The sequence below is a fragment of the Calonectris borealis genome, chromosome Z (assembly GCF_964195595.1).
Source record: "Calonectris borealis chromosome Z, bCalBor7.hap1.2, whole genome shotgun sequence".
NCBI lineage: Eukaryota > Metazoa > Chordata > Aves > Procellariiformes > Procellariidae > Calonectris > Calonectris borealis.
The window spans coordinates 50,517,620-50,533,300 of NC_134352.1; the positions used below are offsets into that span (position 1 = coordinate 50,517,620).

The following is a 15,681-nucleotide window of genomic DNA, read 5'->3' on the forward strand; positions in this document are numbered from 1 at the left end:
TGTCTTTAAACGGCATCCAAGCAGTATAATATCCCCCAGTAAGAATCTTTCAACTCCTCATTGTTCTCATTCTATTAATTAAGAGCGAAAGTCTTGTAAGCAGCCTTTGAACACTTTAAGGAAATACTGAAGTTGCCTTAAAAAACAGAGCTTTATAAAGGAAATAACATACATGAACTGCAGAAGAGATACAAAGTTCACAAATACCTGCAGCACTATTTGATTTAAGTTCATTATTATTAAAAAGAATTTTAAAACATCAAACAGCAAGTGCTCATAAAGCACAAAGAAAATAGTTTAAAAATCCTTTCAGGGTTAAATTTTAATCATGATCTTTAAGTTAAACATCCAAAAATTCAAGAGTCTCTATTACTGGAATATCATGTCAGCTTTTGGTAACAATGATGCTCTTAAATATTTTTAAATTATAATAGAAATTATTTAGTATTTAAGCAAACAGAACTGGAGACATTTCACGCAAAATCTGGGTCTCACCAAGGTACATGAAAGTTTAAAAATGGCAAAACATCGACAACAACTAGTTCATGATATCACTCTGGTAACTAAATTCAAGACAGTGGAAGCTTCCCATGTATGCAGCACTGTAAATAAAGAATAATAATAATGAAAGAAAGGACTTTATTCCAGATGCCTTGGCTTCTTAGGAGTCGTGCCTAACATCTTTTATAAAAGGCCACACGAAACGGAAGAGCCGTTTCCAAATAAATGGACAAACACAGGCCACGACAATGGCACCGCAGCACCAGCCCAGCACAGCCCGCCCGACACCAGCCGAGCCCCCAGCCTGCGGCTGCGGGACCTTACGTAACCTGCGCCTAAGCCACAGAGAGCTCACCGCACCCCGTGACTGACTGCAGCCTTGCTTCCTGCCAGGCAAATCGAGAGAACAAACGTAGCCTGTACCGCCTGACGAGCTGGCAATAAATCAGTTCAGGAGGGTGGGGGGCAAGGCTGTCCGACAAGGGCTCATAAGCCGTGAGCGCTCTGACCAGGCGACCTCCGGCACGCAACCTGCTGCCCGCGCCTCCCGGGAGGCTGCCACAGCAGCCTTACGTAAGCGCTGTAATGCTCTTAAATCAAATGGAAAAGGCCAGACGCGGGGTAAAGCGCAGCTCCCCTGTCCCCCTCCTCCCTCAGCGCTTATAATTGATGGTAACTGAAATTTGTTAAGTGAGGGCCTGACCTGATGCTGTGCTGAAGTCACTAAGCAGCTCCCAGCTGCCCGCCCCGGGCTTGGGGTCCGACCCTGATGGCTCCCACGGCGCAGCGCTCTCCGCGGGGGTACGCAGCGCCGCTCCCCGACGACCAGCCCCCCGCCCCAACCCGCCCCGTATCACACCAAACACAGGCAAAGCAGGTGCTCACAGTGCAAGACACGAGAGAGAAACTCGTTGCACAGGCGTTGCAGGCATCAAAGGTGCCATCTTTAAAATTTTCCTAACAAGTGCTGAAACTCTTACGCTGACGTGCTGCTCCACACCCTAAAAACAGACCGATGCAAACAACCAATGCGGTCCTTTGAAAAATGAGTTTAAAAGAGTTCAGTATAGTTGCTTTAAGTCCTAGCAGGAGAGAATGTGTTAATTAGTGCTACTGACACAGCCTCAACAGCATATTTGACTATTTGGAGATGAGGACAAACCCTCTACAGCAAAAACGTGTTCCAAGTACAAATCATCAGGAATTGAATGACTTGGATCTCTTAGAAAAACAATGGATAATTTTTTCTGCTGTCATTGTCCCAGGGTTTATCCCTGCTTGAGCCAACCACCAATAAAAAGAGTACAACTTTTTTTGAAGGGATGGACAGAATGATTCAGCTCTGATCCATTAATGACGGCTCCTTCCTATCCTCTATCTCTGCAGCATGTAAACCGGCCATAACCCCACCCAGGGAGCCTTCGGATCCAAGATTAACCTGAACCATCTTGCACTTTTAGTCATGCATGTTCCTCATTTAGCACACAACAGTCAGCCACAACAGCAGTCACCATTTAAGCAGGAGCCAGAGCCAAGGTCTCTGGCTGAGACTGTAACAAGTCTTCTTCCGTTTATATGCATATAAAAATGAATTGATTACTTCATACCGAAAAAGTGAACTTTTCATTTTAAGATGTACTCTTGAATGTGAAGTTCATTCGTTCATAGCCAGAAGTGTAAAGAGAGGCAAAGTATTGCAGAGATACCCTTTTTCCTTGGTGAATCCTTGCAGGAACCAGTGACTGCAAATTCCCAAGTGCTTCTGCTTCCAAGCTATTAGTAGTGAGAAGCTGAAGGAATAGCAAGCATAAGAAATTGTACCCTAAAAATGCCATGTCCAAACAGCAAAGTGATATTAACTTTTTATTCCTTTGCAAGAGTGTGAGGTTTAAATGGAAAATAATATTGAACAATACACTTACACGGACGATGTCACTGTTCCCCTTGGGCAGTCTCAATTCACATCACTATTCAAAGTGCTAGCCACTCTTCTAGTCAACACAGAGAATACGCAAAATATTAGGACACATTTTTTAATGTAATAAAATGCCAGTTAAATAACGTCGTCCCTAAGCCATTTTCCGGCTACCAGTGGATATTCAGATCCCCACACTGTGTAGCAGTGCGTCGGGGCTCTCAAGTTACAATAGAGACAGACCATGGCATGAGGTGCCTGGGGAAGCTGGTAACGAAATAAAAATTCCTTCATTTCTAACCAGCCCACGCTCAGTCTAAGACCGATCTCCCTGTCACTGAAGACAACTGCAGTTTTCCCCACCACTTTTAATTACAGAAGGGATCCAGTCCTACATGACAGTAACAAAGTCTTTTCCATTTCCTGGCTCTTGTGACAAGCAAGAAGTCAGCTGATGACCCCAGACTGCTGTGTTCTAAGAACGTACTGAAATGACAGCAGACGTACTGCTGACATCTTGAACAAAGACTTTATGGACTGAGAGCTCAAAGTCTTTCAGAATCACAGCCCAAGCTTAATTCTGAATTATCCTAAGATACCATACGTGATCATGCTGAGCTAAGCGAGCATCTTTTGGCGGGCCACCTACAAAAACCTGTTTGGTACCTTGCACAGTGTGTATGAGTACAGGACTTCCACAAGTCAGAAACTCTCACTGCGTTCTCCTACCACTTCCACCCATTGCAGTCTAAAATTCATTTCAGTGGCATAACACTCCTGGTTATGAATTTTTTATAAGCCCTAATGACAACTTATCTCTGTCAAAGAGATTCAGCAGGATCTAGAATGACAGGGGCACTCTTACCTCTGATTATCACCCAACTTGCCGTAAACATCCCTGCAGACTTTCAGCAAAGAAATCCTGGGGTACGTGTCCACGCATCGCTGCTTCCAGCTCATGCGTCGGCCAGCTGCCACAAGGTGGCAAGGCAGAGAACAGGCTGTTGTGAACCCTTCAATTCCCTTTGAACTACTGGCAATGCTCTGCACTGATAACTAAGTGAAGAGGGATGGTATGTATAACCATATATATAAGCACTCAGAATAGCCTCTTCCCTTTCCTATTAGATCACAGTTTCACCTCCTTCCTAATGAGAGATGATGCTAAAAGCTAGTAGAACACTGCTGCTAGTAGAGCTCTGCCAGGCCTTTGGTCTGGCTATGACAATGCTATTCCCAGCTTCCACATTTCCCTGCGATTGCCTTCCAGACAAAAAAAAACTGAGGATAAACAATTAAGCAAATTTCTGTTTCAATTTTTTTCCCCTTTTAGTCTGCAAAAGTAAAAATTAATAAAAATTAAACCCCCAAGTATTTGGCTGAAGCTCTGGATTTCCCCACTGAAACAACCATTTGTCATCGTTGGAAGTATAGATCATTTTGTTCATCTAGTAGGCAACCAATGGTGCTATTTTAAAAAAATAAATCTTTCAGTGGGAAAAAAAATAGAAAATAAACCTTTTACCTGCTGCTGAAAATAGTGACTTTTTTCCAGTAGTTCAACAGTCCAAATTAGCTAAGTTCTTGTTTTGTTGTTAAAAGCAAACTATTCCTCTTTGTACTTGTTTATGAGAAATTTATATGATTCCATCAAAAATGAAAATGAGCTCTGCTGAAGGTACTATAAAAAGACTGAAGAGCCAAACAGTGAATGCCATGTTGATAGAAGGAATTCAAGTTCCTGTTAAATTTCATTGGACTTCACCACCATGGCAAGAATTAATCTTAAATAATACTACTATTCCATACTATCACCGTGACCAGCTTATTTCAACAAGGTTATTATTACATGTTTTTAGAGAAAAGCCGATGTCATATTGACATTTCCGTGAACACTCTGTATTTTCCTGTATGCTTGTGTCTTTATATGCTATAAAACCAGACACATGAATAGTATCGGATTTGTCTTCCACCAGCTTATTGCAACGTGATTATGCCAAGACAGACTTCTCAAAAAGTCTGAACTTCTTTTCTTCTCTTAGCATGAGTTGTTAATTCCTGCGAATTAGTATTTTTTTCAATGCCTCTTCAAGACCAGTATCAGGAGAGTTCAAAGGAAAGGTGGAACACAGAAGTACAAGACAAGATTTCCTTCAGTCTACCTCTTGTAGTGGACATTTAAAGTATTTCTGAATGGAAAAGGCATGTAAACTAAATAGTGTTCTGCTGGAAGAAAGGTAAAAGTAGGCTACAGTCAAGCTTCTCCACAGAGAGCTTTTTCTTAGGCTGAAATAAAATAAAAGCAAGAGCTGAGAGTAACTGCAGCTTCCCTTTAAGGAGAGGTCGCAGGGGAGCAATATGCTCTGGAACACCAACCCATAGCACACTCTACGCTGGAAACCACAGACTTGACTGAAAGTGCTCCCAGCCAAAACAGGCATCACTGTTCCAATGTCACCGATCTCTGCGCAAGTAAGCACAAAGGAAAGAAAGTGGAAGACTTGATTTTCAAATCAGCAGTGTTCTGGGGAAGCCTAGAAAAAATGTGACCTTGTAATGTCCCACAGACAGGCACCATTAACATACTGATGCAAATTTCAGGTCAGCACTGGCTTTTCAGCTGAATAGCTTCTCCTGTGATCCCTGAATTGCCAAAGCTCAAAATAAATATATTTATGTAGTCTCATCCATAAAGCCAACAAATCAGTGTACTTATTTTTACTCTCTCATTTGAAAACTCCCTTGACAAATGGAGTAACCTTTTTTTCTTTTCCTCTACCTATGGACTGCAATAATCAGAACTCATTTAACCCTTAGTTCACTGATAATTCATCTACTTGGCATAGCAAGTACCTAAATCTGAAGCATGCGCACTGACATTTGGGTATTTTGAACATGACCAAAATGTCAAGTGGACTTTTCTATATAAAGTTAAATTACAAAGTTATTATTTTAGTGATGCTGTTGAACTTCCAAAATACCCTGCAAATCATTTCCCTTTCTGTCTTAATCAGATACGCTATTCCCACAAAACACAATTATCTTGAATCTTCCATACAGATCCACTTTCTTCAGATTCCCTTTGTAGGCTTCCACATAGCTTGGAGGGGAAAAAAGCCGAGAAAAGATAGTAAGTTTAAAAGCCTTGAACAATGAATAATCCCTTTGACAGTGCTGGATTCTGCAGAGGTTAGTGCTCAAAAGAAGCTTAAAATTATTTACTAAATCAGGTTGCATTTGTGCTTGCTGCAGACTAAAAACACGCAATACAACAGTTACCGTGGCTTAGGTGTGCTATGGACTTTAATAATGAGCATCACTGAAGGTGTCAGAGCCTGAGATGTGTCAGAGTTTTAGCCATCATCGCGTCACAAAGACGCTCTCATTGCACAAAACAAGACTGAAAGACCAATTGTCATTGGTGTAATTTGGTCTGTACAGTCAAAAGTATTTGTGTATTACCACGCATGACTCATTTCTTAACTAACTGTTTACCACCATTTCCGAAAGTTATTGTGTGAACATGAAGGGGATTATTGTGGTGTGTCAGCATTTCCTACAATGACTGCATTTGGAAATGCATCAGCATTTTTCCTCCCTCAGACCAACTTTAAAAATGTGTATTTTTTAACCCCAGTATTTGTGTTTTAAATGTTTGTGTTTCTCCCTTTTAGACAGCTTAAAATGGAAACTTAAATTTTCAAGAGGTCTTTTTTTCTGAATGAAAAAGCCATTATTTATATGAAAGGACTTACTCAATATCCCTTTTTTAGGAAAATTAAATCCCCAGTTCTCATGTTTGCACAACTAGAGAGCTTCCACAGGAGGTCCTGAGAAGAAGGATAAAGACTCTTATTTGGTTTAAAATGCCCGTGAGGCTGCATCTACCAGTCTCTCCCACTAATCCTCACTGTTGTGCTCATCTTCAACCTGTTTTTGCCCCCTGAACACAGTGTTTTCCTTCTCCTTTTTTTCCCCCAAACAGTAATTCTGTTACCACTTGCATCCCCGATGCTGAGGGGTCCCTCACTTGGCCATCTGAATGAAAACTGACTTTGCTGACTGAGGCAGCATCAGGGCTTCAGGGAAAGGCGCAGAGGATGTGGTCCTGCCTGCCATTACGAAAGGAGGGCTCCCTTCCTCTTACGACACCATACCCCACCGGCTCACAAGAGGCTGTAGTTTGCAGTGCCACTGGATGTCTGTCTTGCTTTCCGAGCCTTTCACATCTAAATAACCTCTTCTACTCTAAGAAGCTGAAGCTGCTTAAGAAAGAACAGCAGACAATCAATGAAACCCTGGCTTAAAAAATGCTTGCAAGCGCAAACTGAAACCTCTGTGCCCGATCAAAGGCTTGTAAGGACTTTCTGTCCACATCCTCTACACCCCATGGATAAATGCTGCAGTCTACCAACACCTGACAAAAATTTTGTGAAAATTTGTAGTTGTCAGCAAAAATTGCTCCATTCTATAGCTGGTGTTAAAGCATTACTCCTGTATCATGTGATTATTTATTAACAAGAACCATCTCCACAGGACAAATTAGCCAGTGGCCTCACCAGCAAAAAGAAGAAACACTGGATTTGGAACTTAACAGTGAGGATCAAGGAGGAAAATCAGTAAGAGAGGGGTGTCTTGCAAGATACAAAGCCACATATATCTACTTATATTTCATTTAGTCATACAGAGAACACTTACTCCCAAGCACATATCTGTGCTTCAAATACATCGCAAGCCTAACTGGGCTTTAACTATCGTTCAATTATTGTTTACTAGTGAAAGAAGATGCCATAACCCTCTCAGTTTGACTTACCTCTCACCTCAGAATCACAGACAGCTGTTCCCTCTACCACCATAGTAAATGGTGTCATCACTGGATATATTATTACGTGTCCTCACCGAACTTTTAAAGTATTCGTGCTTTGAATACTCCTCAACATGCCAGAAGTAGCTCAAGGAAGAACTACTTATTTGAGAATTCAAGTTTCAAAGAAAATCACTGTGCAGAACTTGAAGTAGAAAGATCTATTCTCTTTCCCAAAATACACAGAACAAAAATTCCGATATATTACAATAAAGTAATAATAAATATTAGGATTTTAAGCGCTTAAAAATTTCCATATATCTTCTGTAGTTGGAATGAATTAAGCTACAGAAATTACCAATCAAAAATGTTTGATATGTTATGTATAAAGACCTCACAAGCTCCTGCTTCCTTCAACGTATCAAAATCTCTCTTCCTAGCCTTAAATCAAAACCCTGAGCTCAGATGAAAAATTTGAAAGCACATCTAAATGGTTCAGGAAGCACAACATTTTCATCATCTGCACAGTGCCTGAAGACCAGGCCCTGCATCCTCGAAGAACCTGGAGAGCTGGGTTGGTCTCCAAGACGTACAAGACACTGTACCCCTGAGCAGCCTTCTGCAGCCTGGTCTATCCCCCAAGCTAGCCATAACTCATTATTGCTTCAGGCTCTTTGGCCAGCATGCGTGACATTACATTACCATCCTCCTGTCCTTCCCACCACTTTAGGCAGATCTATACTGCATACTTGCCCTGACACAGCTGTCTAAGTGTTTGCTGGGAACTGACTTGACTCCTGACCTGCAGACCTCTGCCAAAAGAAGCCATTGGCACAGAAGTGGCAAAGCAATTTTTTCTTCTATAGTTCGTTTTACTTCTATGGGCTTCATAGTGGCTTTAATCACAATAGTATTGTTAATATAGCAATCACAGGTATTTACCAGGGTCATATAGTAATAGTTCTATTTTGGTACAGCGACCCTCATTTAGCTAGAGCCTTCCTTTCCCACTGCCACTGAACAACACCCTACAGGCAGAGTCTCTGACATGCAGAGCTTATTTTGTGAAATTTTTCTGGAGCTGACTTCTTCTACGTAGTGCAGAAGAACTGAGTTGCAATCCTGCTGTCTTTATGAAACTACGCCACTGGGGTCAAGATATTACCCAGCACAGCTGAGTCATCTCTGCAGTTTTATATACGGGAAAACAATTCACAGAATAGAACTGGAGGAGATGAGATTTAAAGCAAACTTTACAGGAGACTCAATAATAATTTTCTCGACAGTCTTAAGGATTGGTTAAAGAAGGTTCATGCTCTGCTGTTGTGAACTTAAATAGTTAAAAACATATTATGCAATGGAGAGGATGTGTAGTACTTAATTAAAGCATCCATTATCCATGATTGTGATAGTGTCTCTCACAGTATCCTTCTGGACAAAATGTCCAGCACACAACTAGACAAGTCCATAATACAGTGGGTGAACAATTGGCTGACAGGTCAGGCTCAAAGAATTACAGTAAATGGGGTTACATCAGGCTGGCAGCCAGTCACCAGTGGGGCTCCCCAGGGCTCAATTTTCGGGCCAGTGCTCTTTAACGTTTTTATAAATCATCTGGACACAGGAATTAAATGTACATTAAATAAGTTTGCCCATAATACTAAACTAGGAGGACCTGTGGACTCCCTCGAGTGTAGAGAGGCCTTACAGAGAGATCTGGATAGACTGGAGAGCTGGGCAACCACCAACCACGTGAAATTTAACAAGAGCAAGTGCAAGATTTTCCACCTGGGACAGGGTAATCCTGATTATACATACAAATTGGGGGACAAGAGGCTAGACAGCAGCCCCAGGGAAAGAGATCTGGGGTTTTGGGTTGATGGCAAGTTGAGTATGAGTCAACAGTGTGCCCTGGAAGCTAAAACGCCCAACCGTGTCCTGAGGTGCATCAAGCACAGCATTGCTAGCCGGCCGAGGGAGGGGATTGTCCCACTCTACACTGCACTGGTGCGGCCCCACCTCGAGTACTGTGTGCAGTTGTGGGCACCTCAATATAAGAAGGACATTTATAAGAAGGACATTTATAAGAAGGACTATTAGAGTGTGTGCAGAGGAGGGCAACCAAGATGGTGGAAGGCTTAGAGGGCAAGACTTAGGAGAAGCGGCTGAGGTCACTTGTTGGGAGGGATATTATCCCAACACCAACAATGGAAGGAAAAGGCCATATACTATAGTTACTCTATGGGGCAATTCACTTTATTGATTTTGAAATTTCTGAGCTTTTATTACTCTGAAATCTTGCAATTTTATTTAGTATTTTCCTAAAAGTTCCAGAACTTAGAGGCAAATGATTATTTGAAAATGCCTACTTCATGGACTTTTAAAGTAAGCATTTGGCCCCTGCACTTGTTGGAAGGTTTGGAAACATAAACACCCAAAGCTTCGAATCAAGAACAATACAAAACCAGTCCAGAAGTCTTTTTTTTTAAACTCATGCTTTTAATCCAGCCTCTCATGTCATAATGGCCCACCTCATGATTTTTAAATGTTCACAGCTGACTATGCTATGGATCAAAATAGTACTGCTTGTCTCATTAAACTACCATCATTTGCAACTTGGATATGCAATATAAAATATTAATCACCACTTCAGAAGCCTTTCATCCCTTAATTTGTAACAGGATAATGCTCAGCTTAAGTCTGCTCCAAAAAGCTTGCTAATGTCTTTTCTGCTAGTATCCACATTTTGCCCTTTCGTTTATGTTTGCAGCAGACACATACACACTGGAAGAATCATTTTTAGATATTTTGCACTGGTCAGATGGTGGCAGTAGCTTGTCATTTTCTCTGACCTACCACTTCATTCTAAAGTCTGCTGAAAGAGGTACTGCAGATTATCAGAGGTAGGATGTATACATCTAAATATCTCCTATGTTGACACATGAAAAAAATGGACACATACACAAAAGCACGTATCTCCTTTGTCTGGGTATAATGTGTACATCCTCATGGCTGGGAGTGCATGATACACAATCATATACAGATCTGTGAATAGGGGATGCATTGCAGTAATTTCACTGCTAGTTCTGCAAGGACAAGTAAAGCAGAGGAACATGAAATGAAAAAGGCTTGCGTGTCTATGGGGAGACTCTAATTGGATGCAAGAATTTTAAATCCATCTCCAAATGCAGAGAAGCAGAGAGTGACTCACAGACCTTTCCGCAGAGCATGAGGAGGTGAAATTAGCAGGGAAGATGAGGGTTATGTGGGCAGAAGAACTGCTACAAAAACAAACACATTTTAGCGTCACAAAGCAAGTACAAATAATGCATTTATATGGCTCCTAAGAGCTTCATAGTTCCTGAGAGAGGACCAGGACTAGAACAAAGGAAGAGTAATTGCCACATACAGCATCACCCCAAAAGCAGCAAACTCCTAAGGCATCTGAAAATAGGCAAAGCTGGGTTAGTCTCAGTGGCACAGCTACTTCTCATGATGTCACTCAAGCAATCGAGCTGTAAAACTGTGCATACCAAGTAAGTGTTGTATAAAGGAAGCGTCTGGGAAGGTGTATAAAGACAATGTCTGTCACACTCTGGTTTTGTTTGGTTTTGTCCTCATAGCAGCAAGGACACGGGTAGAAGACTGAGTGTATATGTAGGATGCCACTGGGATACGCCTATCCTTACAGTTATTTGCAGCATGAGCCATAGCAATCTGAAGGCAAAGCAACCTCTGTGTTGTTACCTAAACACACGCCCTCTTGGACTTCTGCTGTGTGCAGCTCCCTTGAACACTCCACTGAAAAAATACAACACAGGTTATTCAGGTTGAGGTCCACTGCTTGGACAATCCTTTGCAAGTGATTAGTTCATATTAAAGAACCAAGATCACTTGCAATGCTGCTCAGTGATGCCATTAACTCTTACGCACAGAAAATTTTAATAGCCCTAGAAAACACAAGTAAAGAGAAGGAACAGAGCTTTCATGAAGGGTATTCACATAAGTACACATAAGCATCCTTTCTGCAGCATGACAGTAAAGTATACCACTGAGCTGACATTTGGTTCAGAAAGATTTAAAGGAAAAAAAAAATCTATCCACTTTACATGAATGCACTCTGTAACAAAAACGGCTTTCTGAAAACTTCAAAGATCCATGCAGCCTTGAAAATTTTGACATCCACATGCCTCTACCAAGCAAGACTGCAGAGATCACAATGACTCTATACAACCAGAAAGACATATAATGAGACATATAGTAAATAGTATATTTACTGCAGTTACTCCTATACGCTGTATCATCTTATTACAGGGATACAAATGTCCCATCACATAAACAAAAGGAATTAGAGCATAGTTGTTTCACCCCACTCATCAGTATGTTCAGGCTCCAACGCATGCTGAGCTCTTTGCTATCATCAATAGCAAATGCAGGCTAAACACAAGATATCTAACTGATCCACGGAAAGTATAAGTGACCTATATATTTTATTGACCATTGTATTCTCATGTCTCAATGAAAGCACAAAAGCCACACAATTAAAACTTAATAAAACTGTCTCTAAGGAGCACAGAAATGAAAGATAACAGATCAAGAACAATAGCGTGGCTCTAACACTATTCAGGGTTTTGGCAGCAGGAGTGTCTCTTCTTAATCCGTTTGGGGCACTGTAGCAAACTGCTATTGGTTTTTTAGAAAACTTTTTTCCTTTAACTTCTTCTGTAGTGTTGAATGCTGACAGTGTGTTAAAAAAGAAGAAAAGTAACGATTGTTTTTTCTCCCGAATTTCAGCTTTTTTTTTGTTCTCAAAATTATTTGTAGGGTACCATTTAGACCTTGCATGTATTAGAAAAAATGTTAAAATGTTAAAAATCATTTTATCTTCTTCAAATTCATAACACAATTCATGATCAAAAAAGAAAAGGCTCCCAAAAATTGCATGGTCAAAACACACAATACTAAGTTTGTTCAAACTGCTCTCTCACCAGGGTCTTTCAAACCTTTTGAAATCCACAACTCCAGTTCAAAGATCAGGAACAATATACTCGTGGGTAGGTATAGTGGTTTAAATTGCACAGACTGGCACTGCTTCACTTATGTACTAGCAATAGGAATTCTGCACTTGAACCGCTATGGCCAGCATAGACATAGAAGAAATATCCTATAGTCTTCCCACAACTTAATTTCCATGAGGGGTCACAGTCCTTCTGATAGTGCAGAGCAAGATGGGCACAAAAGGTTACATACCAAGGATCGATTTCTTCCTTTCATTGTAGCAAATACTGTAAACCACAGCCTGACTACCTACGGTTTCTCCAAGCCCCACAGCTGACAGACACACCCGGGGTGCTCCGAGGCATCTCCCGCTCTTTCACCATCTTTGCATGCTAGCTGATACGTAGCTTTTGCATGGATAAAATAGAAGACACCCTGAAGTACTCTTTTTCTCTGGTTTTAAACCTGAAAGTCACATTCGTACATCTCAGGGCCAAGTCTGCTCCACCTGTCTAGCAAGTTAAGAAACTCCACATAAAAAAGCAAATTCAGGGAGTGTCCCTGTGGAAAAGCCTTTAACCTCCATGTCTTGAGCAAATCTATAATTAAATAGGAGGTACGCCAATCTGTTTAAAGAGAGAATGGTTCTCACCACATTTATTAACAAAACTATAAATTTAGTGATGGGTTAAAGTATTATTCATGAGAAGCAGTGTTTGGTACAATTTGTCAAGTTTTTGTGAGAACTTTGGGAAAGTGTAGCCAGACAGCCCAAATTTTAAAAAGATGATGAATTGTGATCAACTCATTCTCAATGCAGAAAACTTACCTCTCCACATAAACTCTCGTTATCTAAATCTTCAATTCTACAAAGAAATCAAATATAAGGACTTAAAAATAACATAAATGTACAGGATGTCCCCATCTTTCTCCTACCACACACACCAAATTAGCTGCAGTGCAAATGAAGAATGGGAAGGTAGTTAAAATGCATGCCATGTGGCTCTCATGAAGTGCATTGCTTAACTGGAAGTATCTGGGAAGATTAAGCCCCCAGAGGCCAGGAGGCATCACGCTTTTGACTCTTCAGAGGGATGCAGAGTTCAGGGACTTCCTATACTCGCCTAAGATGTTTCAGTTCCTACAAGGAGCTTTGCCTACTGAGTGTAGATTAAAACCAACAGGTCTTCCAGCCCCACTGAATACTCGATCAATGGCAAAATCTCAGCTGGCATCTCATGGAGAAATAGTAGGTCTACCTCTGGCTGAAAAGCATAGTTTTAAAATTAGGTATTTCAAATCACTGACAAGTGATGGCAGCACCATTATGCACCAGCACTGTACACTTGGGCAATTTAGGGAGTCAGGAATTACACAGCATGCCTCTGCAGCAAGACCAGCATAAGGCAAGATCATACTCCACTCTACTCACTGGGCTCTGGTTGCGTGAGAGCAATGGCTCCCATCAGTGATAAACAAAGACATATGTAATAGCAATAAAAAACAGGATAAATAGACATTTGCCCTCAGGGACACATTTACAACAGCTATCCTTCCTGGCATACCAATAGATCAAGAATTCACAGAGTTTCCACACTAGTCTGCAACTGGTTTTTCAGTGTTACAGCTTTGGAATACTGGTGAGACAAAAGTGATGCAGAACAGTGAGACGAATTCACGGCAAAGCTTGCACTGCCAGTGGGGATCCCTTAGTTACTAGGAACATCTATTGCACAGCTTTCATCTGGGTGCACGGAAAAGGAGTGGTTAAGGATCCCTTTCTTCTTAGGATAACTAAGGCAGGTATCAGAGCTCACAACAGAGCACAGAAGTGATTCCTCACCAGCCTCCTGGGTTTGCGCGATCCAAACCTTGGAGATGTGAACAATCAGTGCTGTAGCGTGGCGCCCAGTACCTCAGATCTGCTGAAGATGATACTCCTCGATGGCAAGACAGCAGTATTACCCAGAGCCCTAGAGATCACAGTGAGGCACACTGCTTTTTCAGGAGTCACTGGTTATGCATTGCTTGCTTGCAAGAGCTATACTACGCTGTTTTATAATTTAGAGCAGTTGTTAATGACAGCACCCTTGTTGTTTAAGAATAAATAAGGTATCAGAACAAACCCCAACCTCTCCAGCCTGCAAACCAAACACATTATTTCAGTAGAACCAAGGTGTCACAATCATAGTCACAATGAATTAATTGCTTAAGTCTCAGCTCCTTCATGACATTGAGATGGTGCAGAGGAAACTAGGCCCACAAACCCTACCAGAAATTCCTCAGATGTCAAAGGATGGCACAGAAAAAGAAGCAAAGGTCGCTTTTTCCTCCCTCCTGGTCACTTTGCAGCAGAGATGCGGGAAGAGAAATGGTTGCAGTAGAGTGCACAGCAGAGTTTTCCCTGTTGGCGCAGGCAGGGGAGGGTTGTGGCAGGAAACAAAGTGGCTGTAACTATGCTTTGATTTCTTTTTTTCTTTTCCCCCTCCTCCCCTCCCACTCATCCCTGGGCTTTTTTGTCAGGGGGGTGGGCTTACCTATGATAGAATAGGACTGAGTTTCTATATCTTTCCATCAAGGCTTCCCCATAGCTTAGCATAGGGCAGGCAGAAATGGCTATTATTTCCTTCTTCAATAGCCAGAAATGGCTACTATTTCCTTCAACCTCCAAGGCAAGCCCATGCAAGCAAAAATGGGGCAACAACACTTCAAAGCACTCTCAGCTCTCACCTGGGAATACTAAGGAGCAAGTTGGCATTAGCTCATATATGCTTACTCAGGCCACTAAGTTTCAACATTGTACATCTTAAATCTATAACCACAAACCCAGACATTCTCAAGGGCAACAGTGGAGACTTCAAGCCAGAAAATGGACACCCCAACCAACTGCTGACTTCTGACAGTGATACAGTCACAGTGTGCTGTCCTACCATGACTACTTGCATGACATTGCATTAAAGAATAGAAAAAACAATAAAAGAGTCATAATCTTTCTCACATGCTCTTCTGTTAAGTCTTCAGTGTAGTGCTAATAAAATTCCTAAAACACAGCACGCAAAGTCAACACCTGGTCCCACTCTTCCATCTTGCTGGCTCTCTGCTACCTGATCCTTCACATGCTCTCAAAAGCCCTAAGATTCAAGCAGGTTTTGCCTCTGGCTCAGCCGTCCACAGGGTTGTTACTCATACTCCTAATCTGGTCTTCATTCTTTAACAAAAAGCTCACTTGATATGCATGGCTTCTCCCCCAGCTGCTTAATTTATCTTCCCAAATTTAATTTTATTGCAAGAAAATGAATATAGTATTTAAAGGAAATACAATTCTCGGTAATAATATGAGGCTTGAAAGAAATATGAGGTTTGAAAGAAATATCAGGAGGAAATTAGGGGAAAAAAGTCTACAGCAGTGAATCTTCTTAAGTTCTGGCAGATGAAGAAGTTTCACTGGACACAAGTATAGTTA

The 15,681-nt window shown here is 41.4% G+C and overlaps 1 protein-coding gene across 1 annotated transcript in view; it reads right to left on the minus strand.

Annotated features, from left to right (window-relative positions):
- The window catches only part of SH3GL2 (SH3 domain containing GRB2 like 2, endophilin A1), a 103,526-nt gene that overhangs the window by 76,682 nt on the left and 11,163 nt on the right, over positions 1 to 15,681 (minus strand). The window lies entirely within an intron of this gene.